Here is a 17,971-nt window from a genome sequence, read left to right as displayed (position 1 = left end):
CACTACCCAAACCCAAGTGAGGACTTTCCTGGGCCTCACTGGGAAATACAGGAGTAAAGTGGCAGCCTATAGAAATATAGCTGTCCCTCTGACTGCCCTCATACTCATAGGGGACCTCAAGAGTTGTTATGGACTCCTGAGTGTGAGAAGGCCTTCACTGGACTGAAAGAATCCCTAGGTCAGGCCCCTGGTCTAAGGGCACCGGATTGGAAGAGACCTTTCTCAGTGCAGACAGATGCCTATGACACTGGGTTCGTTGGAACACTTTCACAGCTTAATGACAAAGGTGAGGAACACCCTATATGTCTAGTCAGCTACCAGTTTAGGAGTGGAGAACTCAGTTGGCCCCAGGTTTAGAGGATTATTTTCTCCATTATATGGTGCCTTAGGAAGTTGAGGTCCTACCTCTATGAGACTCACTTCACTGTGTATGCTCCCCCTCAAACCTTGAAGTGGTTGATAGATGTTAAGGGAGAGAATCCAAAGTGGCTCAGGTGGTTCATGAGTCTTCAGGCCTTGAACTTCACTATTGGGCATAGGCCAGATCCCAAATGTAGCAATGTTGATGGGCTGTGCAACAGGGTTAACCGACTGGAACAGAAGACCCATCCAGGGATGGATTAGTTCCCCCTGTCCCTTAGTTGGGGGGGGGAGGCGTGTGTTAGGAAAGATTCTCTTTACTGCACCTTTCCTTCCATCTATATGGAACCCCCAAACAGTTAGCTTTTATGTTTCAATCTGACCTGTACTTTTTGCAGTTCAGTGAAGCCTTAAGCTTCACTGTACTATCCTTTGCTCACATGTTATGGGGAAACTGATATGTCCTTAAGGCTATCATTACTGGGAAACAGTGTTTCCCTTAGTCTTGTGACATGTGGTAACTTTTTATCATTGGACAAAGCAGCTTACACTGCAGTGCAATGGGGCTCATTTTTGTTTTGCCGTATATTAACACTCAAAGGATTTTTTGGTTAGAGGTGCTTCAAAGATGGGCTGCTGGCAGCAGTGACTTTTCCCCACTTTTTGGGGAATTTCGTTTGAGCTTTAACGCGTTTACCACTTTTGGCTACTTACTGTGGCTACTGATCAAACAGGCCGTGCCACAAGGTTTTTCGCCCATTCTTTTTGCATCTTGTTGTGTGCCCGGGAAAGCAGCAGCAATTGGCAGGCTACTGGAGGGCTTTGTGTGTTTGATAGGCAGGATGTGGGCTGGGCCAGTCTGGCCCCAATCCACATACTGGTTTCTGTGTGTCTGAGTGGTATGCATGAGTGTTCCCGCCAGTGGTCCTGATTGGACCACTGGGGGGTGTGTGTGTGTGTGCCAGTTCTGCCATTGGCTAGTGTGAGTTTCAACTTCTACCTGGCTTTTAGGATAGGAAGAGGGCCCCTGCATGCATTTCAGGGAGATCCTGGAAGAACCTGAAGGAGCCAAGAATCCGTCCAGCTGAGGAGACCCGCAAAGAAACCTGTAACCTGTCTGAAGGAGGCCTGGCAACCAACTTCTGCTACAGCCCTGTGATCTTCACTAGGCCTGCAAAGGGGCTACGACCCCAGGAGTGGAGGGACCACCCATACCCAATGCCTACTCGATGCCCAGCACAAAAACCGCCTTCGGAAGTGCCCAGGAATCGTCCTCTGGCTGACCAGCTTTGTTTTTGGGCTACCAGGTTATCTTCGTCGCCGTTCCGACATCCTCTGCGAATTTTCAGCGTCCTAGCACCAAGGGGACCCGTGAAAGACCAGCAAATCCGACCGCGGCTACTGAGTCATGTTGCATCGCTGTGCGCAGCATGCACCGTCTGAAACCTGCTTTTCTGACACACCTCCAGTCCCGAGAAAGGTCCTGCATTGTTTGTTTTTGCATTTCTTCATCAAGAGTCCTTGCACCAGAAAAAGAGCCTAACCGGAGAATCACTCGAACCTGCAACCCGTGAAAATCAAGGACCACAGATTTTGGCAGGAAAAGCAAGCCAGGAAACCCTTCCTTTGTTCTGGAAAGACTCCGGAAGATTCGGAGTGAGGGGGGTAAGTTACTGAGCTTTTAACATACCCCTACACTCCCACTATAAGTTAATGGACTTATATTAACCCTTATTCTAATACTATTGGCTTTGCCATTACTTGCCTTGGCAAGACTTCTGACTGTTGGGGGTAATTTTGGGCACTTGTCTACATTGAACCCTGACTCTAAGAATCCATCACTGGCCCCAAAGACCCACCTACATTTTTTCCTGCATCCTAAATTCTGTGTAATTGTATCCGTAACAATAGGGCACATGGCCCCAGTCAATTTAGGGTTGGACAATATTAGTTAGGGATCATCTCTGTGGACATTTGTGTGTGTGATACTCACCTATTCATTCCCTTGCAGGAGTATTTTGATTTGTATTATGCACTTGAACCTGTGACTGCACATATGTATTTTACTTTGATGGTATTGTTTGACAAGTCTACCTGCTTGTATTAATTTTTCTTATAGTGTGTTTGGCCATAATTAAATAACTGTATTTCTATACATCCTGTCTAAGTGCAATTTGTGACTCCCATTGTGTGACCTCATTGTGGATCCTTTACACTCTCAACCCTCTGAAGAACTTAGCCTAGCCCGCCTGTCACTGCTACCTTAAATTGTTTTGGCTACAGCTTCCCAGAGTTGTCCCTGTCACAATAAAGGTTGGCCTTCTATACATCTGTCCACCAGGCCAGAGTATAGAAAATCAGTCTTAACAGTATACTTGACTGGTTCTACACAGTATCCCTGGTACACTGCCCTGTCGGGAATATTGTCTCTCCTTCAGAGGGTCCTTGACCCTGTCATTATGCTTTCTTATCCTTGTATCCCAGACCTATTCACATTGGTTTCTCTTTTTTTCGGGTCCTCGACCCCTTCACATTGGCTTCTCAGGTCCCAGACCCCTGTTTTTGTGTTTCTCTCTCGGGTCCCAAACCCCTTTACATTGGCTTCTGTAGTGCCCTTAGATGTCCCCGGGGAGCCCTTCTGTTTGGGCTCCTGGTCTCTCACGTTGGTCTCGGGCTTCCTTGCATCTTCTGACGGTTCTTCTACACTGTTTCAGGTGCAGCGTCTTCGTCTGCTCTCTTCCGTGCCAAGAACCTCAGCCTCTTCTGACCTTCGGTCCTCGATCCTCTTCCAAGCAGGTAGGGACATGGTCTCTCTTTCCACCACATTCTGGTCAGTAGCTGCAGGTCCAGCTCTTCCGCCTGCACGGTGTTTGCCTTGCGTGTGGTGCGTCCAGGAAGTGACTGACAATGTTATTAGTCCCACTTCTCTTTTTAAGTTTCATGGAAGACAAAAGCTAGACTGCTCAATGCGATGGTCTTTTGAGTTCTGTCTAGTGCACAGCATCTTCCTCGTCTCAGTATGTTGAGGTGATAGTTCAGTGGAGTCAGTCCTGATCTTCCTCGTCCCAGTACTAGTGGTACTATTGCTATAGTAAAAATACATGGGGGGACTTGTATGGCCAGAGTAAGGAAAAGAAGGTGAGGGAAGAAAGGTGTGTGAGGGTGCATTATGCTGCGTTAAACCATGATGTCCTCCCTGAATCCCAGAGGGTGAATCCCTCCCCATGAGATCCAACCCCAGGGGGACTATCGGGTAGCGGCCTCACCTCCCTGGCCTAATGGGAATGGTCTTCCCTTTGAGGAGAAGGGACGACAACACAGGATCCGTCACAACACCTAACTGGCTCCCTCATACCTACTCCAGCCTCTCCACCGCGCCTGCTATCGTCTCTCTATCCTTATCTTTCTACCCTATCCAGAAAACATATGATAACTTATGTTTCATCTCCCACCTCTTGCACTCTTGAACCTTGTAAGGTGCACAGAGACTCTCTGGATAGGGCAGGGTGAAAGAAAATTAAAATAAAATAAAATAACACAAGAGGCAGGATTTTGTCACGGGACAGTACTCACTGTGCCATGGGCGCAGAAGTGAGTAGGGCAGTCACTCTTCTTAAATGCAATGAAAGGGGCACCAAGCGCCAGGAAGAAGCACCGGATAAACTCTGTAACTCATTTGAAACAAGCATTTTGGCTTTTGTGTGGTCATGGGATAGGCATTTTCTAGGCACTGCCATAATGATACTATCTGGTCACGAACTGGAAACAGCTGATAAATAGTGTTAATACCTGGGCATGTTATGGCAGTTCCTGGGAAATGCCTACCTAATGCCTATACTACAGCCAAAACTGTTGGCTTTGCTAAATATTCTTTTTCTAATAGGAACTCAGTACAAGGAACAACTGCGAGGACACACATATTGCTTATAAATCAAACGGCTGAAGGTACACTTGGTCAAGACATTTTTATTACATCAAGAGCTGGTTGACAACTGCAGTGAAGCCATCACCAGAGACTGGTAAGAATTATCCCCTTAAAACCATCTTTGTTTAAAACATGAATAAATGGAGGTGAATGAATGGAAAAGTTGTTTAACGAAAGCAAAAATGGGGCATTGTATTTGCAACAGAACCTCACAAACAAACACAACTTGACCACTTTGGACATACGCAAGAAAGCGAGGTATGCAACTTTTGGCCTGATGTGATCACAGTAGTGGTTGTCGGCAGCAATAGCTTTTCTGGGGCATCCTCACCAATTATACGGGTCTAAGAAGCAAGCAGAGAGTAGAGCAGGGTCCTACACATCCTGAGTGGTCATGAACACCAGGTCAGGCATGGACCATGGCGTCGGGCAATGGACATATCCTCGCGTAGTAGCAGTTGATGAACAGCACAGTGAGGCAGAAGAACAGCAGGACGCCGACGGTGCGGGACACAAGGAGGCTGACGGGGATCCTCAAAGCAGAACCAGCTTCATTTTCCATGATGGGAGAATATGGAGTCAAAAATAAGCATTTCTTTAATTAATGTCATTACAATAACAACAAGGTAATTCATCACCCAAACAACATGCAGCTGTCACTAGAGGTTAACACGTTTTACTGTCATCAAGAATGTTCTTCATAACCTTAAAAAACACAAGGCACAACCCAAAATGGCTACCACGTTAAAAGGGTTGGGAAAGGAGGAAGAATAAAAGAAAATAACATTTCTTGCAATATATACTGTCAGTCTACTATTAACACATCAGGAAAAGAAATAGAGAAGCAATCGATCAAACCAAACACATAAAAAATTGCTATTTTAAATAAGCAAGCTTAACTGCAGTGTGTCTAAGGAAGGTTAGAGTTAGCCATAAGAGCATATGCAGACATTCAGGAAGCACATGTGTAGCCATAACTAATCACGCAATTAAAGAAAGCACAGTCAAACCAACCTGTGGCCGCACCAGTCCCTTGACTGGATCGAGGGGTTTCAATTTCTGGGAGGATGTTGATTTCCCTGGTGCAGATTCATTGATGACTTGTGTGCTAAATCCCATCTATCTAAGACCGTGAAGGTATTGTGGATTTAAATATATTGATGTTGTGAAGCTTTCATACAAACCCAGGTTTAAAGATTAAATCGTAGCTATGACTGCACAAGAAACTCTAGAACGACTTAATTTCTGCACAATTTTACTAGAAGATGGATTTAATTCTGTTTGGCCATCCTACCTGAAATTGTATGATTCATTAAACATACACCTTTACATCCCTGATTTTGTGGGCACATAGCTTTTAAATCTCAATGCTCTCTGGCAATTACTCGGTCAGATCACCTAAATATATGCACAGTCACTGCATGAAATGTCCTCGATTGATGTCTGGCTGGACAGCGATTGCCCATGGTCTTGGTCGCTCTGAGCAACCCCTAGTTAACTTATGTGGAAACACAACATCCTGGGCTTCACTTTTGCAATAAAGCAACAAGGAAGATATTTGTCATCTCTTGGAAGTTTAAAATGGCTGCCAGTCAAAAGAAAATGGCTTCCGAGGTGAAATGTCATGGTGTAAAAACTGCTTAATGAATAGGGATCTACAAAGGTTTATAGAAAATATGTCAGTAGTATGTCCTGGCTAGAGTGCTACATTTAAAGTGCACTTCTTTCTTATTAACATTGCGAGACTGGGTGGGGGATGGGGACAGAGACATTTCATAATTTTACATGTACTCATGTGGAATAATCATGGCACAATTCCATTGAGTTTGCAATGCACGCTCCGTTAGCATCAAACTATCTTCACCCACCATCCACAACTTGGAGTAGAATGCCGCTCCCCCGGTCTATGCCGGCAGTGAAGATCTCGACCTCGCATATGTACAGGCCTGAGTCGTTGACCTGCACGTCCCGGAGTTTGATGCCAGCTTTCCTGACAGCAGCAAAGTTAGCCGTGTTGGATGCAACCACTCTGCCCCTGTGGCTTCCGGTGTCATTGGACACAACGGTCCCTGGGAGGGAGGAGTTACCATGGTGGTGGTACCAGGTGTAGCGGCCTATGCTTGAGCTCAAGGCGCTGTCCCAGGTGCAGTCCAGCATCACGTCGTTGCCTGCTGTTGTGGAAGCAAAGCGAGGCTGGTATATAGTCACAGCCTGAGCAGCCGGGCCTGGCAGCGAGAAATCAGAAATAAACAATTGTACATAATTAACAAAAATAATCTTTACATCAATGTAACTCGTCTTGTCCCTCTGGTTCTTACACTTCATCTTAATGGAACTTACAACAGCCTGAACATTAGAGAAAGAGAAAGGTCAGCTCTAGTTAAAACAAATTAGCTGTTCAGTACCATGGCTATAGAGCAGGAATCTGGAACATGTGGTTATTTTGATGTTTTATGCTACAGCTCCCATCAGCCCTAGACAACACAGTCAATGGTGAGGGTTCATGGGAGTTGTAGTTTAAAACATTTGGAGAGCTGCAGGTTGCAGACCCCTGCTCTAGCCTTTCATCTGGCTCAAAAATGTTATTTTAATGGGATTTTACAACAGCCTTAACATTGGAAACAACTAGAGAAAGAGTAAGGCCAGCTTTAGGTAAAACAAATCAGCTTTTCTGTACTGTGACCCACGGAAAGAGCTTGGTAACATATGGCTCTCCAGTTGTTATGCACTACAGCTCAAGTCGACAGTCAGTGGTTCCTGGGAGTTGTAAAGCAAAACATCTGGAGAGCTGCAGGTTCCAGACCTTTGGCCTAGAGGGAGGGGGGGGGTGTGCTGATGCAGGAGTGATGCTTGTGATTTCACTGTGTTTTTTATTGAGCTCCTCGTGGCTGTCTTTGGTCTGTGACCCCCCCGAAGGCTCACGATACGTGCCACTGCTTTTTGCAATGTTTGCTGGTGACGCGGGCGCAAGGAACGTGAAATTGTGTTTCTGCCCCCGTTCTGGCTTGCATGCAAAAATTGCATGGCATCCCACATGCATGCCAATTTCATGCGGCAGGTAAACGATTGGATTCCTCTGGGATCTGTGATGTTGGGCGTGTGCACCTGCGGGAGCCCAACATTATGTGCAGGCCTGTCAGGGCCGTATGGCGCAGCGCGTCGTTGCGCAAGAATAGACACAGCCGCTCGTTAGGTTGCATAAACCCGGACTGGCGTTCCTACGCCAGTTCCGGTGGTTCCTTTATTTCCGCTTCCTTTTCCATGTCACGAGACCGGCTATTCCCCGGCATGTGACACCACATTCCTCCCCAACTTGGAATGCTCCCCTCCCCCCTTTAACAACAACATATGACAACAGGTGTAGTCTATTCTAGTCTCTCGGGTTTCTCCAGGGCAGGCTCACCTGCTGGTATATTCTGTCCACCACGTATCCTTGCAGGCGGGATGAAGGTTTAGGCCTCTCCCTCCGATGGTATCGGGTATGGCTTCTCTCTGACTCATCCGGTCGAGGGCTCTCGGGTTGGGCTTCATCTTCTTGCCGGTTGAGTGTCATTGATTCTCTTGGCACTTCGTGGGGTCCGGGTGTCATTTGGCCTTGCGGTCGGCAGGGCGATCTTGTCCCTTCTCTCGTGGCTCTTGGGCTTTCTTCTCATAGCTCAGGTCGTACTCTTCTGAAGTGAGAGATGTTCCTCGTCACTGTCTCGCTTCCTCTGGTGGCCGTGATCATGCTGTGATTCGTGGCACTGACTGTCCAGGGTTGGAACTCGAAGTTGAGGGACATCTTCTTGGGGGTGGCTCGGTTCTTGACGATGACAGTATCTCCGGGTATCAGCTCCTAGTGGCTGGCTAGTCGAGTGATACTCTCCTTTTCGTCTCGCCCTTTTGGCATTTAGGGTTGGGAGGTCTGGCTCTGGCGCTACCCATCTGGGATGTATGGGAAATTCTGCCTGTATGGGTTCTCCAAACATGAGTGCTGCTGGGCTGATTCCTGTCGAGGAGTGCGAGGTCTGCCTGTGGGTCCTCAGAAAATGATACACTGCTTTCAGCCAGGAATGTCCCCTTTCTTTTGCAATGCGGATAACCTTGTTGAGCGACCCCATAAATCGTTCAGCATCGCCATTTGCCTGTGGCCATCCTGGGGTGATCCGTTTGTGTCTTATGTTAAGATCTTTGAAAAATTGGCGTAGTTCTCGGCTAGTGAAAGGCGGCCCATTGTCACTTTTGATTTTCGATGGGACCCGTGTATTGCAAATATCTTCTTCAATGCGAGAGTCATGGTCTCGGCATTGGTGGATGCCACGTGTTCGACTTCGGGATATCTGCTGAATTCGTTGATTAGGACGAGTAAGAAGCCTTCTCCAGCAATGGTGCAGTAATCGATACTGACAGCTTCCCACCGTTGGTTGCTTCTCAGGGCGCTGATGATGGGTTCTGGGTTCTCTGCTCTCTGGGTGGTTTGGCAGGCCGCGCAGGACCCCACCAGCTCCATCACTCGCTGTTGCATGTTGGGCATCCACATCCTGGATGTTAGGTAGGCTGTTGTTTTCACGATACCTTGATGGCCGCTATGGGCTAGTTTGAGAGCTCTTTCTTCTAGTGATGCAGGCAGCACGATGCGGTGGCCTCTGAGTATCACCCCTTCGGGGGCTACAGTAAGTTTGTGGCGGAATTCCGAACAGTGACTGAAGTTTTACTTGGGCGGCTGCGGTGCGTTGAGCCATGGAGGTAAGGAAGTTCTTCCAATTCCCTGATTGGATGGCGCTTATGGTGTGGGTTAGGATAGTGTCCATCTCGGTCTCGTTGGCTATCTCTCGCAGGGTCAGGGCCTGTAGTCGGGCACACGCTACCATGTGGCACACGTGTTCATCCGTCTCCGTCGCGTGGCGCTCTTCCTGGTCTGTGGCGGGCCACGGGTGGCGAGACAGTTAGTCAGCTGGGTTGCCTGTCCCCGGTCGGTATTCTACCTCTATGTTCTAGGGCTGGAGTTGTAGCATCCACTTTTCGATGTGTGTTGGTGGATGAGGTGCTGATCCCCTGAATGTTGGAATAAGTGGTTTGTGGTCCGAGAGTACTTTTGCTTTTTGCCCAGCAGGTAGACTTTGAAGTGTCTGCATCCCGACAGGATTGTGAGGGCCTCTTTCTCTATGTGTGTGTAATTTGGTTCTGTTTTGGTTAACGCGCGACTGGCAAAAGCAATTGGGTGGATGTTACCATCGTTGTCAGTCTGGGTGAGCACGGCTCCTAGGCCGACTGGGCTGGCGTCGACTAGGAGTTCTGTATGTCTCTCGATGTCGAAAAAGGCCATGGTTGTGGAGGCAGATAGAGTGTCTTTGATCTGCTGGAATGCTTGTTGGTGGGCAGGCGACCATTCCCACTTTTGGTCCTTCTTAATTAGTTCACGGAGGGGACTTGCAATGGTGGCAAGGTCTGGAACGAATCTCGCACAGTACGTCGCTATCCCCATGAAACTTCTTACTTCTGTGGCTGATAGCGGGGGTCTGTTGCTTTTGATGTCTTTAACTTTAGCGGGATCTGGCGACACCCCTCTTGCGTTGAAGATGTATCCGAAGAAGCATAGCTCTTCCTTTCCGAACTCGCACTTTTTGGCGTTCAGGTTCAGTCCGGCTTCCTCTAGCCTGTGCCTGTGTAGGACCGCTGCGAGGCGCTTGAGGTGTTCGTCTTTGTTGGATGCATATACGATGATGTCATCACTGATGTTCGTCGTCCCTTCCAGCCCAGTGAGGACCTTCCGAATTTCGTGTTGGAATACTTTGGCGGCTGACAATATTCCGAAGTTTAGTCGCTTGTAGAGTCGCAGTCTGAGGTGGGAGGAGAATGTGCTGATGTACCTCGACTCCCTGGATAGTTTGAGTTGATGGTAGCCGGACCTGAGGTCAAGTGTGCTGAATATTGTTGCTCCCGTTAGGTCTACAATGAGTTCATCTATGGTCGGTGTAATGTGGCGTTCCCGCCCAATGGCTGCGTTGGGGAGCCTTATGTCAATGCAGATCCGTACTGCTTTGGGTTGCTTGGGTTTCTTCGCGACTACCATGTGGGATACCCACGGGGTTGGCCCTGATGTTTTCTCTATGATGCCCACTTTTTCTAGTTTGTCCAGTTCTTTCTCCACAGCTTCTCTCATGAGGAATGGTACTCGCCGATGGTGTACTGCCTTTGGTTCGATGGTGGGGTCAATGTGTAGTTTGATGGATCTGCCCCTTATGCAGCCGATGCCTTGGAATACCTTGTGATGTTGTTCTAGTAGAATGTCGATATCCTTGCGTTGGATGCTGAAGGCAAAGTGGATTAGTTTCAGCTTCTCGGCGGTTCTACAGCTTAGTAGTGTTTCGCAGCCGGCGTCGACAACGTAGACTCGTGCTCGGCACATGGTGTTGTTGTAGGAGAAGTCAGATTTGAATGACCCTTGCACCGGCAGAGGTTTCTTGCAGCCGTAGGCAGATAGTCTGACTTTCCTTTCCTGAAGTTTGGGCTTCGGGTGAAGTTTGATGAACACTGATGCTGGCATTACATTGACGGTTGCGCCTGTCTCTATGACCATGCGCAGTGGTTCTCTGTCGGAAATGACAGTGCAAGACGGCCTCTTTCGTTGTCTGGATCGTTGCGGCTCTACTGCCGAGATGAGGTGCACGCGGTGCACTTGTTTGCTGGCTTTCCTTCATTTGTCGTTATCCCTTCTGTCGGGGGATGCGCTGTCCTCGCTGTCTCCACTTTCGCTGGTGTCCGATGACCTCTGGGCGTTATCTACTGCCCTCGCCCTTCCCTTCTTGCTTGGTTGCCGATGTGTTTCTCGTGGAGCGAATTTCTTTCGGCACTCTTGCGTCTGCCGCGGTGTTTGCTCTCGGTCGCTTCTGTTTGGCAGATTTACACAGACTGATGTATAGTGGTTAAGGCGGTTGCATTTGTGTCATGTTGATCCCCATGCAGGGCAAGACTCTCCTCTGTGGCATGGGCCGCCGCACCATTTACACGCATTGTCCCTCCCTTGCGGCGTTTGGGATTTGGTGGTGCTTCCTCTTCGCTCGCCGTGTTCTCGGGCATTCTGGTGCCTTGATATGGCTGAAACGTCTTCCGTTGGTTTTGGATTATCGAGCGGGAGTCTTTGGATTGCTGCTTCATACCGCCACCTGGTCTTCTGTTTGTTTGCAAAGGCACGCCATTTCTAGGATTCGGGATAGGCGTACATTTCTCTCTGATAGAATGGACCTCCTCAGTTTTTCGGATGAGATTCCATTTATAATCTGAAGGCGAATGGCAAATTCCTTGTTGGGGAACTCACTGCCGACTGCCATTTTGCGTAGGCGTGCGTAGAACTTGTCCACAGTTTCGTTTTCCCGCTGTCTGGCCATGCAGAAATGGAAGCGTTCATAGTCAGGATTGAGATCCGGCCTGAACATGTTAGTGAGTGCGTTCTTTGCAGCATCATAGTTGTTTGCGTCTCCGCGGATGGGATTGCATTGAACAGGCGTAATGCCGCTGCTCCGATGTTGAGCAGGAGAAATGTGCATTTCTTCTTTGCTATCGTGATCTCCCTAGCATCGAGGTGCATTTCGAATTGCTGCAGCCAGATCTCCCAGCAAATAGCTGCCCCCGTAGTGAAAGGGTCAAAAGGCAGCATGAGGGTGATTAGCGCTGGGTCAGCGTGATCTGGGGTGGCATTCCTCCCTGTGGACGGGCTCGCGCTGGCTCTCGAGGGGCTTGTCTCTGCGCTGGACATGGTCAGCGTTTTGGTGTTTCCACACGTGGGACGTGGGGGATGTGTGGCGCTCTTCCTTGGGTGGGGGGTGCACTCTGTGATCCCAGGCTAATTTGATCCCACCCACCGGTGTAGCAGGGTGAAGTTTCGAGGGTTTGACAATGTCCTTTGGTAAGTGCAGCACTATCTCCCTGGCCTGTGCTAACTGCAGCACTGTCTTCCTGGCCTGTGGTGTTTGTGGTAGTTTGTTACTTGCCGTGGTTGTAATTGTTGGCATGCCCGCGCTTCATACGGAACGTTGCAGTGTGAAAATGATGTTCTTTTCTTCCTTCGAACAGCGTGACAGCTTCAGAATGTTGGAGGTGTGAAAACGAGGCTCTGCTGCCGCACGTGTTACTATGCAGCTCCGCGAGATGTTGGTAGGCCTCTCACTCTCCCCTTGCTGGCAGGATGTGGCTGAGATTGCGCGGGCTTGTTTCTGGTCCTCGTCGCCAGTGTGATGTGGGGCGTGTGCACCCACGGGAGCCCAACATTATGTCCAGGCCTGTCAGGGCCGTATGGCGCAGCGTGTCGCTGCGCATGAACAGACACAGCTGCTCGTTAGGTTGCATAAACCCGGACTGGCGTTCCTACGCCAGTTCCAGTGGTTCCTTTATTTCCGCTTCCTTTTCCATGTCACGTGACCGGCTATTCCCTGGCACATGACACCACAGGATCCACCTTTTAGCACCTGCTAAAAGCAAGCAGATTCTATATTAATCCAGTGCAAACTCCTCCCGCGTGCCCACCTTACGGGAGGCAGCCCCCGCGTGCCCACCTTACGGGAGGCAGCCCTACAGATAATCAATGTAAAGGCCGCTCCAAAACTGGCAACTACTCTCAACAAAAAATACGATGTAAACATACTAGAAATCAAGAAAAACAAAAAACGCACCATTGGGAGTGTGTCCCTTGATTCCACCCACAGACCTCCTGGTATGATTGATCGTTAATGCTGGGGTGATGCCAAAAGCAAGAGGTGATCTCTGGAAGGTTTAGAATGAATCTTAACCTCTGGCATTGCTCTGAGCAACCCTCCAGGGCACTGTGCACAGATACCACCTGATCTCTGTGATATTAATCCCAGACTATGGTGGACTGTGCACAGATACCACCTGATCTCTGTGATATTAATGCCAGACAATGGAGCACTGTGCACAGATACCACCTGATCTCTGTGATATTAATCCCAGACTATGGTGCACTGTGCACAGATACCACCTGATCTCTGTGATATTAATCCCAGACAATGGAGCACTGTGCACAGATATCACCTGATCTATGTGATATTAATCCTAGACTATGGTGCACTGTGCACAGGTACCACCTGAACTCTGTCAAATTGATCCCAGACTATGGTGCACTGTGCACAGATACCACCTGATCTCTGTGATATTAATCCCAGACTATGGTGCGCTGTGCACAGATACGACCTGATTTCTGTGATAGTAATTCCAGACTATGGTGCACTGTGCACACATACCACCTGATCTCCATGATATTGACCCCAGACTATAGTGCACTGTGCAGAGATACCACCTGATTTCTGTGATAGCAATCCCATAGTTTGGTGCACTGTGCACAGATATCTTCTACTCTTTGTGATATTGATCCCAGACTATGGTGCACAATGCACAGATACCACCTGATCTCTGTGATATTGATCTCAGACAATGGTGCACTGTGCACAGATACCACCTGATCTCTGTGATAGTAATTCCAGACTATGGTGCACTGTGCACAGATACCACCTGATCTCTGTGATATTGATCGCAGACTATGGTGCACTGTGCACAGATAACACCTGATCTCTCTGATAATCATCCCAGATTATGGTGCATTGTGCCCAGATACCACCTGATCTGTCATATTGATCCGAGACTATGGTGCATGTGCACAGATACCACCTGATCTCTGTGATATTACTCCCAGACTATGATGCACTGTGCACAGATACCACATGATCTCCATGATAATGACCCCAGACTATGGTGCACTGTGCGCATATAACACCTGATCAGCAATCCCAGACTGTGGTGCACTGTGCACAGATATCTCATACTCTCTGTGATATTAATCCCAGACTCTGGTGCACTGTGCACAGATATCACCTGATCTCTGTGATATTAACCCCGGACTATGGTGCACTGTGCACAGATACCACCTGATCTCCATGATATTAATTCCAGACTATTGTGCACTGTGCACAGATATCACCTGATCTCTGTGATATTAATCCTAGACTATGGTGCACTGTGCACATATATCACCTGATCTCTGTGATATTGATCCCAGACTATGGTGCCCTGTGCACAGATGTCACTTGATCTCTGTGATATTAACCCTAGACTATGGTGCACTCTGCACAGATACCATCAGATCTCTGTGATATTAATCCCAGACTATGTGTACTGTGCACAGATAACACTGGATCTCTGTGATATCAATCCCAGACTATGGTGCACTGTGCACAGATACCTCTGGATCTCTGTGACATTAATCCCAGAATATGGTGCACTGTTCACAGATACCACTGGATCTCCGTGATATGAATCCCAGACTAAGGTGCACTGTGCACAGATACCACCTGATCTCTGTGATATTAATCCCAGACTATGGTGCACTGTGAACAGATATCACCTGATCTCTGTGATATAATCCCAGACTACGGTACACTGTGCACAGATATCACCTGATCTTCTCTAAATGAATCCCAGACTATGGTGCACTGTGCACAGATATCACCTGATCTCCGTGATATTGATCCCAGACTATGGTGCACTGTGCACAGATGCCGCCTGATCTCCTTGATATTAATCCCATACTATGGTGCACTGTTCACAGATATCACCTGATCATTTCTAAATGAATCCCAGACTATGGTGCACTGTGCACAGATATCACCTGATCTCCGTGATATTGATCCCAAACTATGGTGCACTGTGCACAGATGCCACCTGATCTCTGTGATAGTAATCCCATACTATGGTGCACTCTGCACAGAAATCACTTTATCTCTGTGACATTAATCCCAGACTATGGTGCATTCCTTTTCATATTTACTCATTTCCATTACAACATTAAAAGGATTAACTGATTCATTGATTTGATGAAAGAGTTTTATGGCTATGATAACCCATCTAACTGTATAATGTATTATGATGTGCTTTTGAGTGACTGTGTATGTATGGTGGAATTAATTATGTGATGTTGAAATTTGGAATGTATATGGGTTTTTTATGAGTAAACAATACAAGGAATGTGATTATGTTATTTTTGTAATAAAATTGATTTTTGTGTATACATTTTTTAGAAATGTCTGTCCAACCTCACAGCTAAGGTCCATTTTTGTTTACTTTCTACACCTGGAGGACCTTTAGCTTTACAGGTACCCTTATATATTGTAGACTGTTAGTACAGCCCACTGGCTGGAAGGGAATGTACTGTTTTGTGTCCAACTAATTGTGCCAGAATCAATGGAGAACATGAATATATATTCCTTTTCTGAAGAACACTATAAAAAAACTGCTAGTAACCCCTGCACTTGTTTCAGGCGCTAAACCAATAGATTCACTCCTGGAGCCCCTTTCAGTTTATACTGAATTTTTCCTAAAACTGTTTGTACTACAAATGCCAGCGTATGTCAAAGGCATTACCGACATGATAAAAATCATCAAGTACATCAAAATTGATCCTAAAGACATTTAGGCGACAATGGATGTCGAGTCATTATATACATCGATTCCTCAAATGCAATGTTTAGATTTGTTAGGTAACTGTTTATACCAACGCACCATGCCACAAATACCACTGACTGGCTTTATCCTAGAATGCGCATGTTTGGCAATGACAGAGAACCTTTTTCTCCTTAAACAGCAATTGTTCAAATAATTAAAAGGAGTCAGCATGGGCGTTACATTTGGCCCTGATCTGGCTAATTTATAAATGGCGATTTTCAAAAATCTATTCATCTTGCGTCAAGACAATGCCCTGAGAAAATTGACATACAGGGACCATTTGGTTGTGTGGAAATGTTATATCGACGACGTGTTCCTAATTTGGAGAGTTTCCAGCACTTCTTTGCTGGAATTTTTCGATTGGGTTAACAAATGTGATCCACACATCAAATGTACCATGGAATGGAATATGAAGCAAGTGAATTTTTTGGATCTTACGATCCACAAATCAGAAGGAGCACTTGCTACTACACTCTACAGGAAACTTACTGATAGAAATGCCCTACTGCATTTCTCTAGTTTTCACCCGGAGAGCCTGAAATTCAACCTGCCTTATGGGCAGTTTCTGAGTATCCACAGACACTGCACTAAAAAAGAGGAATTTGTCGACCACACAATGAACTTGAGAGAAAGATTGATAGGGGATATCCCAGAAAAATGGTAAAAGAAAACTACAAAAGGGCAGTGAACACACACAGGGATGTGTGTCTTACCCCCAGGGCCAAATCTGTTAACAATTGACTCATTTGTGTCACGACTTACAGTCGCATAAGTAATGTGATCAAGAAAAGCATTAGTAAGATTGGCACCTCATTAAACATCCGGGGAATCTAGCTAAGAAATTGATGTTCGCGTTTAATTGGAACAGTAATCTAAGGCAGAAACTAGTGCACACATATAGAGATACTGAGATAAATTGAACCGTTTTTAACCAATGGGGTTTGGCCCCAGTTACTGGCCATTATAAACAGCCATGGCCCCAGTTACTGGCCATTATAAACAGCCTTAATCGATCTTAAAACCCAGATCAATGAGATTAACGACAAAGGGAACACTGCCATGTTACTACTCCTCGATCAGTCGGCAGCATTTGACCTGGTAGATCACGCAGTCCTGTGCGAACACCTGGCCTCAGCAGCCCACTTCTCGAAAGAGGCCATAGCCTGGATCCAATCATTCTTGGACAACCGAACTATGAGGGTCTTCTCCACCCTAGCCTCAGCAGACCCCATTAAAATAACCTGTGGGGTGCCCCAAGGCTCCTGCGTCTCTCCCACCCTCTACAACATCTTTACCAAGCCCCTATTTGACAAGTTGGACAGACTGGGTGTCTCATATACCAATTATGCAGATGACACCCAGATCCTCATACCCCTTTCAGGCAACTACGCTTCAGATACGGCCTTGGTAAACAAAATATATCTCATCATTCAGGCATGGATGGCCACACACGGTCTATGTCTAAATGATGAGAAAACCGAAATCCTGCTCCTCGGATCCAATACCAATCTCAAAAAACTCAGCTCCAACTATAAGGCCTTCAACATTGATGGCAACACCATCACAGTGGCCAAAACAGTGAAAACACTAGGCTTTCACCTTGATGCAACCATGTCACTAAAAAAACAAGTTAACTCACTAGCATCCTCCACCGCCTACACATGCAAGCTAATTAGGGCAAGTAGAGCCTTCCTCACCCAAGCTAGCTGCATCATCATAGCCAACGCCCTAATACTATCCAGACTGGACTATTGCAACGCCATGTACCTAGGAGCCAACAAATGCATAACCAACAAACTACAGACACTACAAAACAACGCTCTCAGAACAGCCCTCAACCTACCCTCCAAGGAACACATCTCCAACAAAAGGAGAGAACACAAATGGCTTAAAATCCACGACCGCATCTCCCTCAAAACGGCATCACTCACCTACAAATGTTTAAACAACGCAGCCCCCCCCTATCTCGCATCCAGAATAAAGAAAAAAACGTCCACCCGCCCCACCAGATCGATTAATTCCTACTGCCTGCAGGTACCCAATTTCAGACAAAAGAAAACCGGCGGCAGCAGCTTCCCTGTCTTGGCAGCCCAACACTGGAACGCCCTCCCACTCTACATTAGGAAAGACCAATCCTACTATAGCTTCAGGCGAAACACCCTCACTTGGCTGCGGGCCAATGATCCTCACGACTAA

At 47.2% G+C, this 17,971-nt stretch overlaps 1 long non-coding RNA gene across 1 annotated transcript in view; it reads right to left on the bottom strand.

Moving 5' to 3' along the window:
• Positions 1-4,306: 4,306 nt before the first annotated feature.
• LOC138520682 (uncharacterized) overlaps positions 4,307-17,971 on the bottom strand; it is a 110,297-nt gene continuing 96,632 nt past the window's right edge. Inside the window, exons 3-4 of the long non-coding RNA XR_011282857.1 lie at positions 6,154-6,510; positions 4,307-4,834 (exon numbers count right to left, since the gene is read on the bottom strand). This is a non-coding gene — a long non-coding RNA (uncharacterized lncRNA). The remainder of the gene's footprint in view (positions 4,835-6,153; positions 6,511-17,971) is intronic.

This window comes from Ambystoma mexicanum, chromosome 13 (genome assembly GCF_040938575.1).
Source record: "Ambystoma mexicanum isolate Mex_15411 chromosome 13, UKY_AmexF1_1, whole genome shotgun sequence".
Taxonomy (NCBI): Eukaryota; Metazoa; Chordata; class Amphibia; order Caudata; family Ambystomatidae; genus Ambystoma; species Ambystoma mexicanum.
Note: the sequence above shows the minus strand (reverse complement) of the source record. Positions and strands in the feature narration are given on the sequence as shown.